General features: G+C 48.3%; 1 long non-coding RNA gene across 4 annotated transcripts in view; it reads right to left on the bottom strand.

Annotated features, from left to right (window-relative positions):
- The window catches only part of LOC131752469 (uncharacterized), a 67,969-nt gene extending 57,718 nt beyond the window's left edge, over positions 1-10,251 (bottom strand). For all 4 annotated transcript variants that reach the window (XR_010839872.1, XR_010839871.1, XR_010839870.1 and 1 more), the window contains exon 1: positions 9,997-10,251. This is a non-coding gene — a long non-coding RNA (uncharacterized lncRNA). The remainder of the gene's footprint in view (positions 1-9,996) is intronic.
- Between the last annotated feature and the right edge of the window lie 6,437 nt (positions 10,252-16,688).

The following is a 16,688-nucleotide window of genomic DNA, read 5'->3' as shown; positions in this document are numbered from 1 at the left end:
GATGTCCAAAAATTCTGCTACAGCACAGAGTAAGTGGGCTACACTGCCCTGGCCCTTTCAATCCCATGTAGAGCAGACACTGATGCCTCCCCAAAGGCAAAAGGACTAAAGACTGGAAACAACTGTCACCAGGTACCAGTAGCCCTTGGGCTTAAACCGGGCCTAACCTTAGAATCACCTGTAGTTAAAACAACTCGGATGCTTCCACCCAGATCAACAGACAGACTCTGTGGGGAGGGCACAGGTGATGTTATTTCTAAATACTCATCATGTAATACTAATGGGAAACTGCATGGGAACCATGTAGCAAACATTTCTTCTGAAGCTTTAAAGTGGGTACAAATTTGCGGGGGAATCAGGACCCACTCTAAGTTATGATCCTCCTGTGGGGCTCATGAAATGACATCTTTGACAAGTTTTTGTTGAAGCAGATGTTCCTCCCTCAGACCCGTATTCAGTAGCACTGAGCTGGAGATGTTAGGCACAGCACACCTGAGACTACTGAGTAGTGTGACGGTTTGGGTAACAACTTCCAGAAGTGCAGCTTCCCTGGGCCTGATGTCTAGGGGCTGAGTTCCTCCTGGAATAGGTGTGGCCTTGTTGTTGCCTAGGGTAGATGCCGCCGGCTTGGTGGAAATTGCAGGTGGGTTTAGGCTTGTGTAAGAGGTCACCCTTACACAAGAGGGAAGAGATATGGGAACATATGTATATGTATAACTGATTCATTTTGTTGTAAAGGAAAAACTAACACACTATTGTAAAACAGTTATACTCCAATAAAGATGTTTAAAAAAAAAAAAAGAGGTCACCCTTAGAAATCTACCCAAAGGTACCCTTAGTCCAAGTACTAGAATGCCACAGGCCAAGCAACTAACTGAGCAGGGACACAGCCCCATCCACCAGCACTCAGGCTCCCTTAAGACCCTCTCAAGCCCACAGCTGCCCCTGAACGTGGACCCCAACCACCAGAAGCCCCGTGACCAGGCTCCAAGCACCAGTGCACAGGAACTAGATCCAGGGCCCCGTAGGACCCTCCAGCCAGAGACCCTGGTTCCCAACTCCACCCACAGGTAGGCAGGCATCAGCACCAGAATCCCAGGCCCCTCCCACAAGTGAGACTGCTCTAGCCCCAGGACCAGCCTCACAAAGCAACAGGCAGGCACCAGTCCTGCTGCCCAGCAGCCTGTGGAACCAGACCATTCACTAGCAGGCCAGAACAAGCCCTAAGACCGGCTGGGCCCTGGCGCCAACTGACAGTGAGGCTGCTCGAGCTTCACAACCAGCCCCACCTACCAGTGGACGGATAGCAGCCCTAAGACTACCTAGGACAGCCCAGCAACCTATGGACCCAGCCCAAACACGAGCAGGCAAGGACCATCTATGGACTCGACTGGGTCCTGCCCTGCATATCAGAATGCCAACACAAGATTCAGGACACCCCAGATCCTGCAGCCAGCTGTGTCTAGAACAGTGGTGTGATACCAGCTCTGGTTCTCCTGGGCCCTGCAACCAGAGCCCAGGGCCTGGCTCTGCCTACCAGTAAGCCAGCATAGCCCCAGGACTTGGCTTTATACACCAGTGTTTGGGCACCAGCCCTGATATCTCGTGGACCCCAACTCCACCCACAAGTGAGCCAGCACTAGTCTCGATGTCACCCATGGTTGTGCAGCCAGCTGCCTCATTATTCTCTCCCTCCAAGCAGCACTGACAGCCTCCATACAAGGCAGAGCCTGGCAAACAACCAGACTGGGGGCAGCCAAGCCTACCAGACCACCCACAGTAGTCAGCCCACCACAACAGAAGGACCCAAGCAGCCCACATAGGGGGTACACCTAGAGCATAAAGTTCTAGTGACCAGGGGAGAGCAGGCTGCTGGGAAACATAGAACATCTCCTACAAAAGGCCACTTCTCCAAGGTCAGGAAATGTAACTAACTACCAGATACACAGCAATAAAAACAGCAAGTTAAGAAAAATGAGATGTATGGACACCAAGGGGGTAAAGGTGGGGTGGGATGAATTGGGAGATTAGGACTGACATATATACACTAATATGTATAAAATAGATAACTAATAAGAACCTGCTGTATAAAAAATAATAAAAGAAAATTCAAAAAAAAAAAGAAAAAGAAAAATGAGGTGACACAGAAACATGACCCAAATGAAGGAACAAGATAACCCAAGAAAACCCACAAGAAGATCTACGTGATGTGAAAATGGCCAATCTACTCAAGAAAGAGTTCAAGGTAATGATTGTAAAGATAATCAAAGAACTCAGGAGAAAAATGGACAAGCAGAGGGAGAAGTTAGAAGTTTGGGGTTTTTTTGTTAAGTCTTTTATTGAATTTGTTACAATACCACTTCTGTTTTGGGTTTTTTGTCCCCGAGGCATGTGGGATCTTAGCTCCCTTACCAGGGATGGAATCCTCACTCTCTGCATTGGAAGGTGAAGTCTTAACCACTGGACTGACAGGGAGGTCCCTTAGAAGTTTTTTAAAAAGATGATCTTAACGAACAACCAAACAGAGATGAGGAATACAATAACTCAAATGAAAAGACACTAAAAGGAAACAACTGTAGATGAAATGATACACAGGAACAAATCAGAAAACTGGAGGACAGAATACTGGAAATCACTGAAGATGAACAGAAAACAATAGGATAAAAAGAAATGAGGACAGTTTAACAGACCTCTGAAACAACATCAAGTGCAGTAACATTTGCAGTCCCAGAAGGAAAAGGAAAAGAGAAAGGGGCAGAGAACATACTTAAAGACATAAATGCTGAAAGCTTCCCTAACCTGGCCAAGAAAACAGACATCCAAGTTCAGTAAACACAGTAAGCCCCAAACAGGATCAAACCAAAGAGGACCACACTGTAATTAAAATGGCAAAAAAATTAAAGACTATTAAAAGGTACAAAGGAAAAGCGATGTTACATCATGGGAACTCGCATAAGGTAATCACCTGACTTTTCAGGATAAACTCTGCAGGCCAGAAGTAATGGCATGGTATATTTAAAGTGATAAAAGGGAAAATCCTATAACCAAATTTACTCTACCCAGCAAGGCTCTCATTCAGATTTGATGGAGAGATCTAAAGTTTTACAGAGAAGCAAAACTGCTGCCAGAAGTCCCAGACCCGGCCCTGCCTACCAGTGGTCAGCAGGCTGGAGGCTGAGTCCCCACTGTCCTTGGAGGACTTGGCTAGAGAAGGTGGGAAGAAGAAAGTGCCCAACTTTATTTTAATTTTTTTGCAAAATGTGATTTGGACACGAAGGATGTATCCTACCCACAGATGCGGCTTCTATAAAGTGCATCCTGCACGTGAACTAATGTGGAGTGGGGCCTGCATCCCTGCCCGGGTTCTGGAGGAGTGAAGACACATTTCATGCTCTCCTCCAGGAGGTGGTTGCCCTCAGGTCTCCTCCCAGAAGCCTCTCTCAATGCTCCCCTAAACCTTAGCCCTGGGACACGTGCCCCCACCTGTGGCCCCTCCAGGAGCCTCAAGCACACCCAGACCTGAGCAGGTGGCTCCCTACTGAGTTTTGTCAACACCCATCCCAGAACCAGACACCAAGCTGGGCTTTGCAGATGCTTCCAGTGAAGTGACAGACACTGACAGACAGAAGCACCTGTGATGAAATGGAGCTACTTTACTTACGAAACACAGTCCACATTCAACTGACTAGCACTAATTGGCCAGGAGGTGGGCGGTGCTCTCGTGGGTCACTGGGTGGATGGCTAGGGAGCTTCTCACGAGCTCCTCCCCTTCTACAGGCTGGGACCTCTGAGCACCGTCCAGGGAGAAGCAAGAGGATTTGGTTTTATGTTTAAGATGAAGCAGAGGACCTTGAAAGAGGCATGTAAGCATTTCACAGAATGGGTCTCCGTAGATGACGTTTGTATAACAAGTGCCTAAATCATCAGAAATAGGGAAGAAACTGCACATGAGGACAAGCAGAGATACCCTAGAAGCAAAGGCCTTTCAGTACCTATTTCAAATTTATGACAACGCCCTTGAGTTTGGGGTTCTTGAAAGGTGATGGGGAAGGAAGTGGGAAACAGCCTTGGGTCAGTTGGGGGCTGGGGCTGATCCACACCTTGTGGATCTGTGTAGTTTGGGGTGGTGTTTTTCAAGAAGAAGAACCCAGAATTATGTTGGGATCTAAGAAGGGGCTGAACAAGTGAGGGCCCTGCAGTTTCAGCCTCCATAGCTTCCCAGGAAACCTGCCTCTGGTGATGAGTCAAACCTGGGGCTTTAGTAAGAAAACCTCTGCCCGCGTGTCCGCTCTGCCCCAGTAGACTGTGTGACCTTGCACTGGTCACCTCTCCCCCAGATGGTTCACTGGACACAATGGGCTGTGCGACCTTGACCCGGCCACCTGTCCTCTCTGCATTACCCCCCCACGCCCCCCCACGATGGAGCATTTGAAGCCCCTGTACATGCATAAGAAACAGTGACAGCATTGAGGACTTCCTTTCCAGGGAGAGATGAAAGGCGCAAGGTTGTTTAGAGGCTATACCAGATTTAAATGCTGTTTTGACTTACACTTACATTAAGCTACTTCTTACCCACCCAATATGTCTCTTATTTTTGTTTCAAAGCTCACTGTGTATCATGCAAAGATGCCAGTAATGTGGGAAAACCTCCCATCCGACAGGAGCAGCCCTCCTCTCTGTTGGCGGCAGTCCCCCCACCCCCACCATGATCCCCACTATTCTGGCCTGGACTGTGTGTGCCCACGTGCCTGTGGGTACATGTGTGTCTGTGGGCAGGCACACCTTTGAGGTTTTTCTTTCTGGAGCCCTCTGCCCTCCTTAGTTTGTGCTGAACACACTGACACACACAAGCCTCAGTGTGCAAGCTGGTGTCTTGCTGTGATGGCTTTGGTCCTAGCTCCACTATGGCCCAACCCCATTAAAATCACGTCAGCTTCAGGTCCAGCTTGACCCAGGGCCTCAAATGATGACATCAGGAGTTACCTTATCTCTGGTTTCCATGTTGGCCTTACTCTCTGGTCAGTTAGCTTATGTAGTGGCCCTGGCAGCCCCCCAGGGTAGGGAGAGCTTCTCATTCACAATAGTTCTGTTGTAAGTCCTGGCACAGATTTCCTGGGACCAGGTCACATGTCCACCCTCAAACGGATTACTGAAACCAAGGAGATGAAATCTGTTGATTGGCCAGATCTAGGTTATAGGTTCACCTTTAGATTCTGGTATTATAGAAGGTTAACTTCCCCCAAACCACATGGACCAGGAAAGGGTGGGGGTGGGGTCTTCTCAGGAAAAAACAGATATTATTGCCATATGATGAGGAAACAGAGGACTGGAAGGAAAGGTAGTCACAGATGTCCACTACCCCACCCAGGGCAGTGGTGCATCCTGGAATCTGAAGGGTTAAGTTCAACCCACACCTCGTGGAAAACAACTCAGAACCCCTAAGAACCACACATACATCAGGGATCATGGAGCCTGGAGCTGACAGCCAAATGGAGACAGGGCCTGAGGCAAGCAGAGCAGAAACAAACACAGGCTTTCCTGCTGGGGCTGCTGGCCCGGCAGGCTGAGGTCTGGGCAGTGGCACAGGTGCCTAGGGGCTGTGTCAATATGGAGACCAGACACTGACAGGAAAGAGCAGGCAAGATGAGAGCCTCTGGGGGAGTCCTCCAGGGAGCTTGTTAGAAATGCAGCATCTCAGGTCCCACGCCAGATCTCCTGTATCAGAATCTGAATTTTAATCAGATCCCCAGGTGATCCATATGCACTGCTCACCTAAAGACTCATCTCTTGGGACTTCCCTGGTGGTGCAGTGGTTAAGAATCCGCTTGCCAATGCAGGGGACACAGGTTCGAGCCCTGGTCCAGGAAGATCCCATATGCCGTGGAGCAACTAAGCCTGTGAGCCACAACTACTGAGCCTGCACTCTAGAGCCTGCAAGCCACAACTACTGAGCCCACGTGCCACAACTACTGAAGCCCGCGTGCCTAGAGCGATGCTCCACAACAAGAGAAGCCACCGCAGTGAGAAGTCCGTGCACTGCAATGAAGAGTAGCCCCCGGGCTTCCCTGGTGGTGCAGTGGTTGAGAATCTGCCTGCCAATGCAGAGGACATGGGTTCGAGCCCTGGTCTGGGAAGATCCCACATGCCGCAGAGCGGCTGGGCCCGTGGGCCACAATTACTGAGCCTGCGCGTCTGGAGCCTGTGCTCCGCAACAAGAGACGCTGCGATAGTGAGAGGCCCGAGCACCGCGATGAAGACTGGCCCCTGCTTGCCACAACTAGAGAAAGCCCTCGCACAGAAATGAAGACCCAACACAGCCATAAATAAATAAACTAATTTAAAGAAAAAAAAAAAAGAGTAGCCCCCCGCTCGCCACAACTAGAGAAAGCCCGCACGCAGCAACGAAAACCCAACCCAGAAGGGAGGAGAGAAGAGGGCAGAAGAGTAAGACGCGGAGATCACCTTCCTCCCCACAGAAACATCAGAAATACATCTACACGTGGAATTGCTCCTACAGAACACCCACTGAACGCTGGCAGAAGACCTCAGACCTTCCAAAAGGCAAGAAACTCCCCACGTACCTGGGGAGGGCAAAAGAAAAAAGAATAAACAGAGACAAAATTATAGGGACGGGACCTGCACCAGTGGGAGGGAGCTGTGAAGGAGGAAAGTTTTCCACACACTAGAAGCGCCTTCGCGGGCGGAGACTGCGGTGGCGAAGGGGGGAAGCTTCGGAGCCACAGGGGTGCAGAGGGCAAAGCGGAGAGATCCCCGCACGGAGGATCAGTGCCGACTGGCACTCACCAGCCCGAGAGGCTTGTCTGCTCACCCGCCAGGGCGGGCGTGGCTGGGAGCTGAGGCTCGGGCTTAGGTTGAAAGCCGGGAGAGGACGGGTTGGCTGCGTGAAAACAGCCTGAAGGGGGCTAGTGCACCATGGCTAGCCGGGAGGGAGTCCAGGAAAGTCTGGGGCTGCCGAAGAGACAAGAAGAGACTTTTTTTTGCCTCTTTGTTTCCTGGTGCGCAAGGAGAGGGGATTAAGCGCACAGCTTAAAGGAGCTCCAGAAACGGGCGTGAGCCGCAGCTATCAGCACGGACCCCAGAGACAGGCATGAGACACTATGGCCGCTGCTGCTGCCACCAAGAGGCCTGCCTGTGTGCAAGCACAGGTCACTATCCACACCGCCCCTCCCGGGAGCCTGTGCAGCCCGCCACTGCCAGGGTCCCAGGATCCAGGGACAACTTCAGCGGGAGAACGCAAGGCGCGCCTCAGGCTGGTGCAACGTCATGTTGGCCTCTGCCGCTGCAGGCTTGTCCCGCACTCCGTGCCCCTCCCTCCCCCCGGTCTGAGTGAGCCAGAGGCCCCTGTTCAGCTGCTCCTTTATCCCCGAACTGTGGAGGAAAGAGCAGACGCCCTCAGGCGACCTACACGCAGAGGCGGGGCCAAATCCAAAGCTGAACCCCAGGAGCTGTGTGAACAAAGAAGAGAAAGGGAAATCTCTCCCAGTAGCCTCAGAAGCAGCAGATTAAAGCTCCACAATCAACTTGAAGTGCCCTGCATCTGTGGAATACCTGAATAGACAACGAATCATCCCAAATTGAGGAGATGGACCTTGAGAGCAAGATATATTACTTTTCTCCCCTTTTTCTCTTTTTGTGAGTGTGTATGTGTGTGCTTCTGTGTGACATTTTGTCTGTATAGCTTTGCTTTCACCATTTGTCCTAGGGTTCTGACCGTCCTGTTTTGTTTTGTTTTTTTACTTTAAAAAATTTTTCTTCTTAATAATTATTTTTTATTTTAATAACTTTATTTTATTTTATCCTACTTCTACCTTCCTTCCTCCCTCTCTCTCCCTCTCTCCCTCCCTCTCTCTCTCTCTCTCTCTCTCTTTCTTTCTATTTTTTCTCCCTTTTATTCTGAGCCGTGTGTATTAAAGGCTCTTGATGCTCCAGCCAGGCATCAGGGCTGTGTCTCTGAGGTGGGAGAACCAACTTCAGGACACTGGTCCACAAGAGACCTCCCAGCTCCATGTAACATCAAATGGCGAAAATCTCCCAGAGATCTCCATCTCAACACCAAGACCCAGCTTCACTCAACGACCAGCAAGCTACAGTGATGGACACACTATGCCAAACAACTAGCAAGACAGGAACACAGCCCCATCCATTAGCAGAGAGGAGAGGCTGCCTAAAATCACAATAAGGCTACAGACACCCCAAAACACACCACCAGACGTGGTCCTGCCCACCAGAAAGACAAGATCCAGCCTCATCCACCAGAACACAGGCACTAGTCCCCTCAACCAGGAAACCTACTCAACCCACTGAACCAACCTTAGCCACTGGGGACAGACAACAAAAACAACAGGAACTACGAACCTGCAGCCTGCGAAAAGGAGACCCCAAACACGGTAAGATAAGCAAAATGAGAAGACAGAATAACACACAGCAGATGAAGAAGCAAGGTAAAAACCCACCAGACCTAACAATGAAGAACAAATAGGCAGTCTACCCGAAAAAGAATTCAGAATAATGACAGTAAAGATGATCCAAAATCTTGGAAATAGAATAGAGAAAATGCAAGAAACATTTAACAAGGACCTAGAAGAACTAATGAGGAAGCAAGCAATGATGAACAACATAATAAATGAAATTAAAAATACTCTACGGCTTCCCTGGTGGCACAGTGCTTGAGAGTCTGCCTGCTGATGCAGGGGACACGAGTTCTTGCCCCGGTCCGTGCTCTACCTGTCATCCCATTAAAACCCCTCCCCACCCTAAGAGGGAGAGACTTCAATATTCCCATTTTACAGATGAGAAAACGGAGGCCCAAGTGTTGGAGCCAGCTTTGAACCTGTGTTGTGATTTCAAAGTCACATCTCAACCCAGATTTCTAGAAGGTGGGGGTCCAGGCACTGGGGACCCTCCCTCTTCCACACTTAGAGTTGTGCTCCAGTGCCCACCATCCCAGAGGCTGCTGGATGAACACATTTAATCCACTTATTCTGCACCCACTCAGCGCTTGGCTGCTGCTCTCCTGCTGCTGCTGACAGTTCAGCCAGCTGAGGTCGTACAGGTGACTCATCACCACCTGCCCACCCTGCCCTCCTGTGGGGCAGGGCCCTCCTTGCCTCGTTATTCTAAATCCTTAGCTCAAAAAATCTGCAGAACTGCATTAAAAGAGCCCTGCTCACCTGTGTGGAGGAGGCCTTGACAAGGGGAAGGGAGGGGAAGTTTTGGGGTGGCCTCTTATACTGAAGGGACATGAAAGGGACACTATTTATGTCCCTAATGGGACTCAATGTGAAGCTAAGAGCTTTGCCCCATACAGAAATAAAAGCCCCCCACCTTTCACCTGTGAAAGCAGCTCAGGTGCTATGGTACCTGTCTGCCTGTCTGGCCCGTCCATATTTGGTCTGTGAACACCTCCGGGGCAGGCCTCTGCCTTCTCCTCTCTGTGCCCCCTGAGCCTGCACACCGTGGGCCTTCAGAGCCTCAGGGACCTCGCCCCACCCCCACCACGGACAGAAGCCTCCAGCCATCAAAATGCCTGTGGAGTCACTTTGGCCTAAGCACTGCTGGGTACCTTAGCCCCGTTTAAAGAACAAGCCGTACCATGTGGCTTCCCCAGAGTTCAAGCAGCAGGATCTGGGGGTTCTGTCTGGCTCCACACTTCCTCACTGTAACCCAGTTACCTCCCTTCTCTGAGCCCCAGTCTTGTCCTCTAAACGGGGACATGGACTGCTACCTTAATGGGACTAACCCTGTGAGGACTAATTTGGGTGAGCCTAGAATTTACAGCTGGCCCCAATAGATACCGCTTGAATCCATTCGGATCTCCAGATTAAACTGGAGTCTCCAGTTAAGTGGAAGTTCTTCCGTGAAGCTAGATGAAACCCACACAGTGCGGTTCCAGGGTCTCCACTTAGCCAGCTGGACAGAAAACCCAAAGTGGCTCAAACAGGCTAACAAACAAGCAAGAGAGAATGACTTAAGTACCTAAGTCCACAGGTAGACGGCTTACGGCAGGGTTGCACCTGGAGCTCAGGGACGTCAGCAGGAATGGTCTATCCCCGCCTCTGGGTTCTGCTTACTGGTGTCATCCTCACGCAGGCGGCTCTACCTTGATGGGAGCAAGACGGCCACAAACTGCCACAGGCTGAGGTCAAGTCCCCTCCAGCTACCGCAGGGTGGCCTCACGCCCCCGCCACTCGCAAGAGAAACACAGCTTCTCTTCCCCAGGATTCCACAGCACAAGGCCCCACCCTGGGCCCTGATTGGCCACTAGCCCACCCCTGAGCCAATCACAGTGGCCAGGGAAGATGGAACATGCTGATTGGCCAGGTCGAGGTCATATGACCATCCTCTCCGGGAAACTTGCGAGCTGTTCACAGTTTGTGTGGGGTGGGAGGCTGGGTGATGCGCAGAGACTAGGGGAGAGGGATCAGCTGCTGCGTTTTCTGTGCTCAGTTTCCTGGGAGGTAACAGCTCACATCCTCCTCCCATACCCCTTTGTCCTCTGTTTACAAAAGAATTCATGGGGCTTCCCTGGTGGCGCAGTGGTTGGGAGTCCGCGGGACATGGGTTCGTGCCGTGGTTCGGAAGGATCCCGCATGCTGCGGAGAGGCTGGGTCCGTGAGCCATGGCCGCTGAGCCTGCGCGTCTGGAGCCTGTGCTCCGCAGCGGGAGAAGCCACACGCAGACACACACACACACACACACACACACACACACACACACACACACACACACACACACACACACACACACACACACACACACACACACACACACACACACCATGATGCATTTCTTCTCTTCCCAAGCCCCGTTTCACCCAGCAACACCAAAAAGGAGCAAGACTTCCTGTTTGAAGACAGGATTGGGGATCCCCTTCCAGCCTCAAGGCTTGCTTTTTGTGTCCCGTTACAATCATTTATTCAGTCAACAAACATCCACTGAGCACTACTACATGCTACTATGGGTTCTCAGGACTGTTAGTTGTTCTGAGTAGTGGGTATCACCCAGGAGCCTCCAAAAGGGAACAAGTTTTGTCTGATGAAGCATCTGGAGGTGAGCTTCCAGTCCCACTCTGCCGCCCACCGTGTGGCCCTGAGGAATTCCTCCTCCTCTCTGGGCTTCTGCTTTCTCATCTGAGGAGGCACTGGGGAAAATGAAGTCCTGGAGCCCCCTCAGCTCTGACATCCTGTGGTTGGGTCTTAGAACATGTCTCTCCAGCTGAGTCAGCCGATGAGCGCCGTGGAAAATGGCCACAACTCTCCCACGGTAGAGCTGAGCTGAGTCCACAATCACACAGCTGTGCATCTAAATCCTTCCCCTTCATGGCTGCTGAGAGCACCCAGGGCAGAGGAGGATCAGCGCTTTCCGTGCCTGTGAAGACCTCCAGCTCTAGGTCCCTATGAGCTTGCCCAATGCTGCTGCTGCCCCAGAAAATCTTTAGGGGCATTTGTGATTCCCAAGTTCTCCCACTTGAAGTCAAGTTTGGGGCTGTCAAAGGGAAATAGAGAGAGGCCACATGGAGGGGAGGAGAGGATGGTGTGGAGGTTCCATGAAGTCCATCCATCATCCACCTCCCTCTCTGCTTCCCTTTCTCTGTCACAGATGAAATTGGTCATGGCTGCCTGGAAGAACAGAGACCCCTGGTGTGTTCGTGGGGAAGGGAGGGATCCCTCTGAGGCAGGCTCAGCGGGGAGACTTTTCTTCTGGACGAGTCTAGTTTCTCTTCACTTTGAACATTTGGGGATGTGAATTAATACCCATGGTCATTCTGTCACTTATTGTCAGGTCACCCTATTAATCCATTTGTTCCCTCCTTTATTTAGCTCATGTTTTTTTTTTTTTTTTTAAGCAAGAAGGGCGATTTATGAGAAAACAGGGAACCTAATAACAGAGAATGGATTCGCTTTCCAGAAGACTGGAGCTGCAGCTGGTGAGACATGAGACACCAGGTCTGCTGTGTTTCTTCCACCCTCCTGGGGCCATATGGTCACTCACCTCTGCTTCCATTTGCACAGCACTAGGTCCTCCCATCTTTAAGTCTATTGGTTTCTCTCCAGTTCCACTGCCAGGGCCCTGGTCTAAAGTACTATCCTTTGTCCCAGGAAAACTGAAATGACCTCCTAATGTTTCTCCCCACATCTACTCTGCTGTTCTCACTACAGCCAGGGTGATTTATTAAAAATGGAAAATGTACTCAGTGGTTTTCCACTGCTCCTAAGATAAACATCAAAATCTTAAGCCTCGTGTGGAACCGGATTACGATTCGCCCACATTCAATTCAATTTGCTGTCCCTCTCCTCTCACTGGAGGATTATACAGCCCTGCCCTTTGTTTCTCCAGTCACGGCAAAGGAGCTGATGAACAGGGAAAGAAATGTGAGCACACACTTAAGAAATAGTGCATGATTTTCCTCTTTCCCTGGCAAAGGCAGTATCCAGATAGAGACTGCTCCGTCAGCCCGAGTCCAGAGGGAAGATGACACGGAGCAGAGCCACGCAAGCACATAGCATGAGTTCTTTAGTCTGGATGAAGGTTTGCTCTCTAGCCACTGCCTTTCTTACATGTATTACATTCATATAGTTTCTCTACAGAGAGGGCTGGATTTTGGTATTTCTCTTCCTTCTGGTCAGTTATGTTCTGTTAAATCCCCAGTTGTTTAGGGTCTGGTAAAATAGATTCTCTTGAGGGCAGGCTTTATTAAGAATAATAAAATGTTGTGGGCCTATTTCAAAAGTTTCTTGTTCCCCTGCTGGACGTGCAGCACACTGTCTCCAATTTTTCAGTGTGAGAACCTGATAGGATTTCTGAAGCTAAGACTCACAAAAGTGGAGGACCCCTCCCTAACACTGGGTCCCCCTGGAGTTTGTAACTCTCACACTTGCTGCACTGAGCCTCCAGCAATTTGTCAGTCACGGTTCAGGTTTTCTCCCTGGTGTCCATGGAGGTTTCTGCTTGCACATTTCTGCTTCAGTAAATGAGATTCTTTGTACCTACCTGTCTGTCTCTCTGATTTGGGGGCCGGCAATTTGCCTGTGACCTCAATTCTCTGATAGATCTAACAAAATTTACTGATTTTCAGTTTTAGTTTTTTACTTGTTAGAATGGCAACTTCCAAACTCTTCACATGCCGAACCAGAAATGAAGTCTGAATTGTCGTTTTTTGTTCCTTTATTTCCCTGTGAAAGCTTTGCTTTATTCAATGGTTATTAATAAAATAATCTTTCCTCCCTTCATTCTTAATTCCTAATTATTTTTTATACCATGATTTGTCTAATTATTCCTTCTTTAATAGAAATTTGATGACATCCAGTTTCACTATTATAAACAATGCTGCAGTAAGATTCATGTAATATAACTTATTACACTGATATCTAACTGCTCAGTTTGCCTTGCTTTCTTTTAGTCAGAGAGCATGAGTCATATTTTTAACATTTCTTTTGTGGGGATTATTTGCTTTATAGGGAAGTTAATGCTATCACTGAATAAAGACTCTTATGAAGAAACTGGACTTCAAGGTGGTCCATCTCAGTATTCTGGTAAAAAACAATCATGAAATTTAGTATTATGCTCACTCCATCACTTTTTAACAAATGAGTAATATTTTTTAAAGAATAAAAAATACTTCATTCATCACAATACAATCTCTGAACAACACATTCTAAACTCAGGCTTATGTGGAAAGAGAGTGTATGTGACAGTTAAGGGATGGGACAGACTCCAAATTTAAATTTAAATTTAAATTTAAATGCCTCTACTCTTTTTGTTCAGGAAAAGTATGACTTTCTTTTGCCTTTAAAACTTCTGACTCTAGGGGCTTCAGAGAGGATGAGATATTGCTGTTGCACCTGTTTCTCTTTCACTGTAAGGCTGCATCTTATAAATATAGTAGAATTGGACATGGTGCAATAGATGTATGTGTTTTGGGTCAAACATTCAAAGTAATGAACCCATGATGGGGATCTACAACTTTGATTCTCAATAGAGAATATCCTTTGATTTCCCCGTTTCCATGATTACTAGTAGAAATTCACCCATGTGAGGAGATGTGGTTCTGCTGATGGTGTCTAGCTTGAACATCAGTAGTCAAGGCTGCCATGTCCATGGGTGGATTAGAGTTGACCTCCAGATGACCTCTGCACTTGGGTCACTGACGACAGGAAAATAAGAATTTAAAACAGCTCAGTGCTAGACATACTCATTGTAGAGAGTTTGATTTGGTAAACCTAAGGGAGTACATGGAAAATGGAAGTTTTTACCATCCATAAAATTTGCAAAATTCTGATCTTTAAAAAAATATAACACTTTTTCCCCATGTATATATAAATGAAGTTTCTATCCCTCTATTTTTAAAATTGCTTCCATTTATCTGATGGACTTATGTTTTAATCTGGGTTCTAAGAAGTGTGAAAGAACATCTTGGTCATTCAGATAAAGAAGCCATGACTTTCTTTGATTGGGGTTCTTTAATTTTTTTTTTTTTTTTTTTTTTTTGCAGTATGCGGGCCTCTCACTGTTGTGGCCTCTCCTGTTGCCGAGCACAGCTCCGGATGCGCAGGCTCAGCAGCCATGGCTCACGGGCCTAGCTGCTCCGTGGCATGTGGGATCTTCCCGGACCGGGGCACGAACCCGTGTTCCCTGCATCAGCAGGCAGACTCTCAACCACTGCGCCACCAGGGAAGCCCTCATTTTAGATATTAAGCTATATGAGCTGTCTGTATATTTTGGAAATTAATCTGTCGGTCACATCATTTGCAAATATTTTCTCCCATTCTTTAGGTTGTCTTTTCATTTTGTTTATGGTTTCCTTTGCAAAAGCTTTTAAGTTTAATTAGGTCCCATTTATTTTTATTTCCATTACTCTAGGAGATGGATCCAAAAAGATATTGCTGCAATTCATGTCAGTGTTCTGCCTGTTCTCCTCTAGTTTTATAGTATCCAGTCTTACATTTAGGTCTTTAATCCATTTTGAGTTTATTTTTGTATATAGTGTGAGGTTTCCTAATTTCATTCTTTTACATGTAGCCTGTCCGGTTTTCCCAGCAACACTTATTGAAGAGACTTTTTTCTCCACTGTACATTCTTGCCTCCTTTGTTGTAGATTAATTGACCACAAATGGGTTTATTTCTGGGCTTTCTATCCTGTTCCATTGATCCATGTCTATTTTTGTGCCAGTACCATACTGTTTTGATTATTGTAGCTTTATAGTATAGTCTGAAGCCCAGGAGCATGATTCCTCCACCTCCATTCTTTCCATCCGTTTGTATGGTCTTCAGTTTCTTTCTTCAGCATCTTACAGTTTTTGGAGTACAGGTCTTTCGCCTCCTTAGGTAGGCTTATTCCTAGGTATTTTATTCTTTTTGATGCAGTGGTAAATGGGAGTTTCCTTAATTTCTCTTTCAGGTATTTCATTGGTAGTGTTTCGAAATGCAACAGATTTCTATGTATTAATTTTGTATCCAGCAACTTTACTGAGTTCATTGATAAGCTCTAGTAGTTTTCTGGTAGCATCTTCAGGATTTTCTACATATAGCATCATGTCATCTGCAAACAGTTTTACTTCTTTGGAGAGCTCAGAAAGGGAAGTGTGGAGCAAGGCCAGGCTGGCGTGAGTGGTCCCTGGAGTGGAACAGGGTTCTCAGGAGAAACTTTTCTTCCTCTCTCCTTCCCTTCCCCTCATCCTCCTCAGATGTTGGTGGGGGTGGGGGATCAGCAAGCTGGCAGGGGAGGGGGCAGCTCAGGGGCCTGTAGCCCTCTGGGATGGCTATGGCTTTTCTGCAGTCTTGTGCTTTGGTCATGTCATGGGATTGTAAACCTTTTCTGTTGGGAGCTTTGAAAGATGAAGGAGCTTTGAAAGATGAATCATGAGAGGGGAGGGTGTAGGGAGGTCCATCAGGGAAATGCCCCCAAACTGATGATGGACACAGCACTAGCAATCAAAATATTGAAATCCAACCTGAGTGAAAACCAGACACCACTCTGAGCTCACACCAAATACCTACTCCACTATCAAGAGCTAAAGTGTTACCACCTGCCTTTTTAAACATTATCCCCTCCATCAGAAGCTGCAAGTGTCACTCAGACACCCAGCAGGCTGGCCCCTGCCAGGGAGGCCTTTTCAGTGCCACCAGGGTCTGAGTATAAATCCTGGTTCCTGACAGCACAGGCCCTTCCTGACATGGCACAATCATCCAGAAAAATGATTTGCTAAAGAAAAGGCAGGTAAGACCACACTTTACCTCCAAAGAGAAAGAGAAGTGCTTTTTGTAATAAATCAGTAAACAGATCATAGGGGATGGCCCCTGAAGGAGTTGAAGGTGTGAGGAAGGGGTGAGCAGTAAGGCTAGAAATCCTGAGTGCTATCCTCCAATGGACAGCTCCTGGGAACCTGCTAGAAGCACAGAGCCTCAGGCCCCACAGCAGACCCTGCATTTTGGCAAGACCCCCAGGGGTCATAGTGCACTGGAGTTGGAGAGGAACTGGTCTATGGTCGTACTGAGAAAATCTAAAGGCCAGGTCCTCCTGATGCCCAAGCTCCATCTCCTTTCTGAAGGCTCTACCCATTCTTTTCTCTTCGTTGCTACCACACTGAGGTTTAACCCCACTACTGTGTGAGGTTCTGTCTTTCCAGTTAGACTGTCAGCTCCTCCAAGCAGGAGTTTCTTCGCGTCCC

The sequence above is a fragment of the Kogia breviceps genome, chromosome 3, assembly GCF_026419965.1.
Source record: "Kogia breviceps isolate mKogBre1 chromosome 3, mKogBre1 haplotype 1, whole genome shotgun sequence".
NCBI classification, from domain to species: Eukaryota; Metazoa; Chordata; class Mammalia; order Artiodactyla; family Physeteridae; genus Kogia; species Kogia breviceps.
The sequence above is the reverse complement of the archived record's forward strand: the minus strand, read 5'-3'. Positions and strand labels throughout refer to the sequence as shown.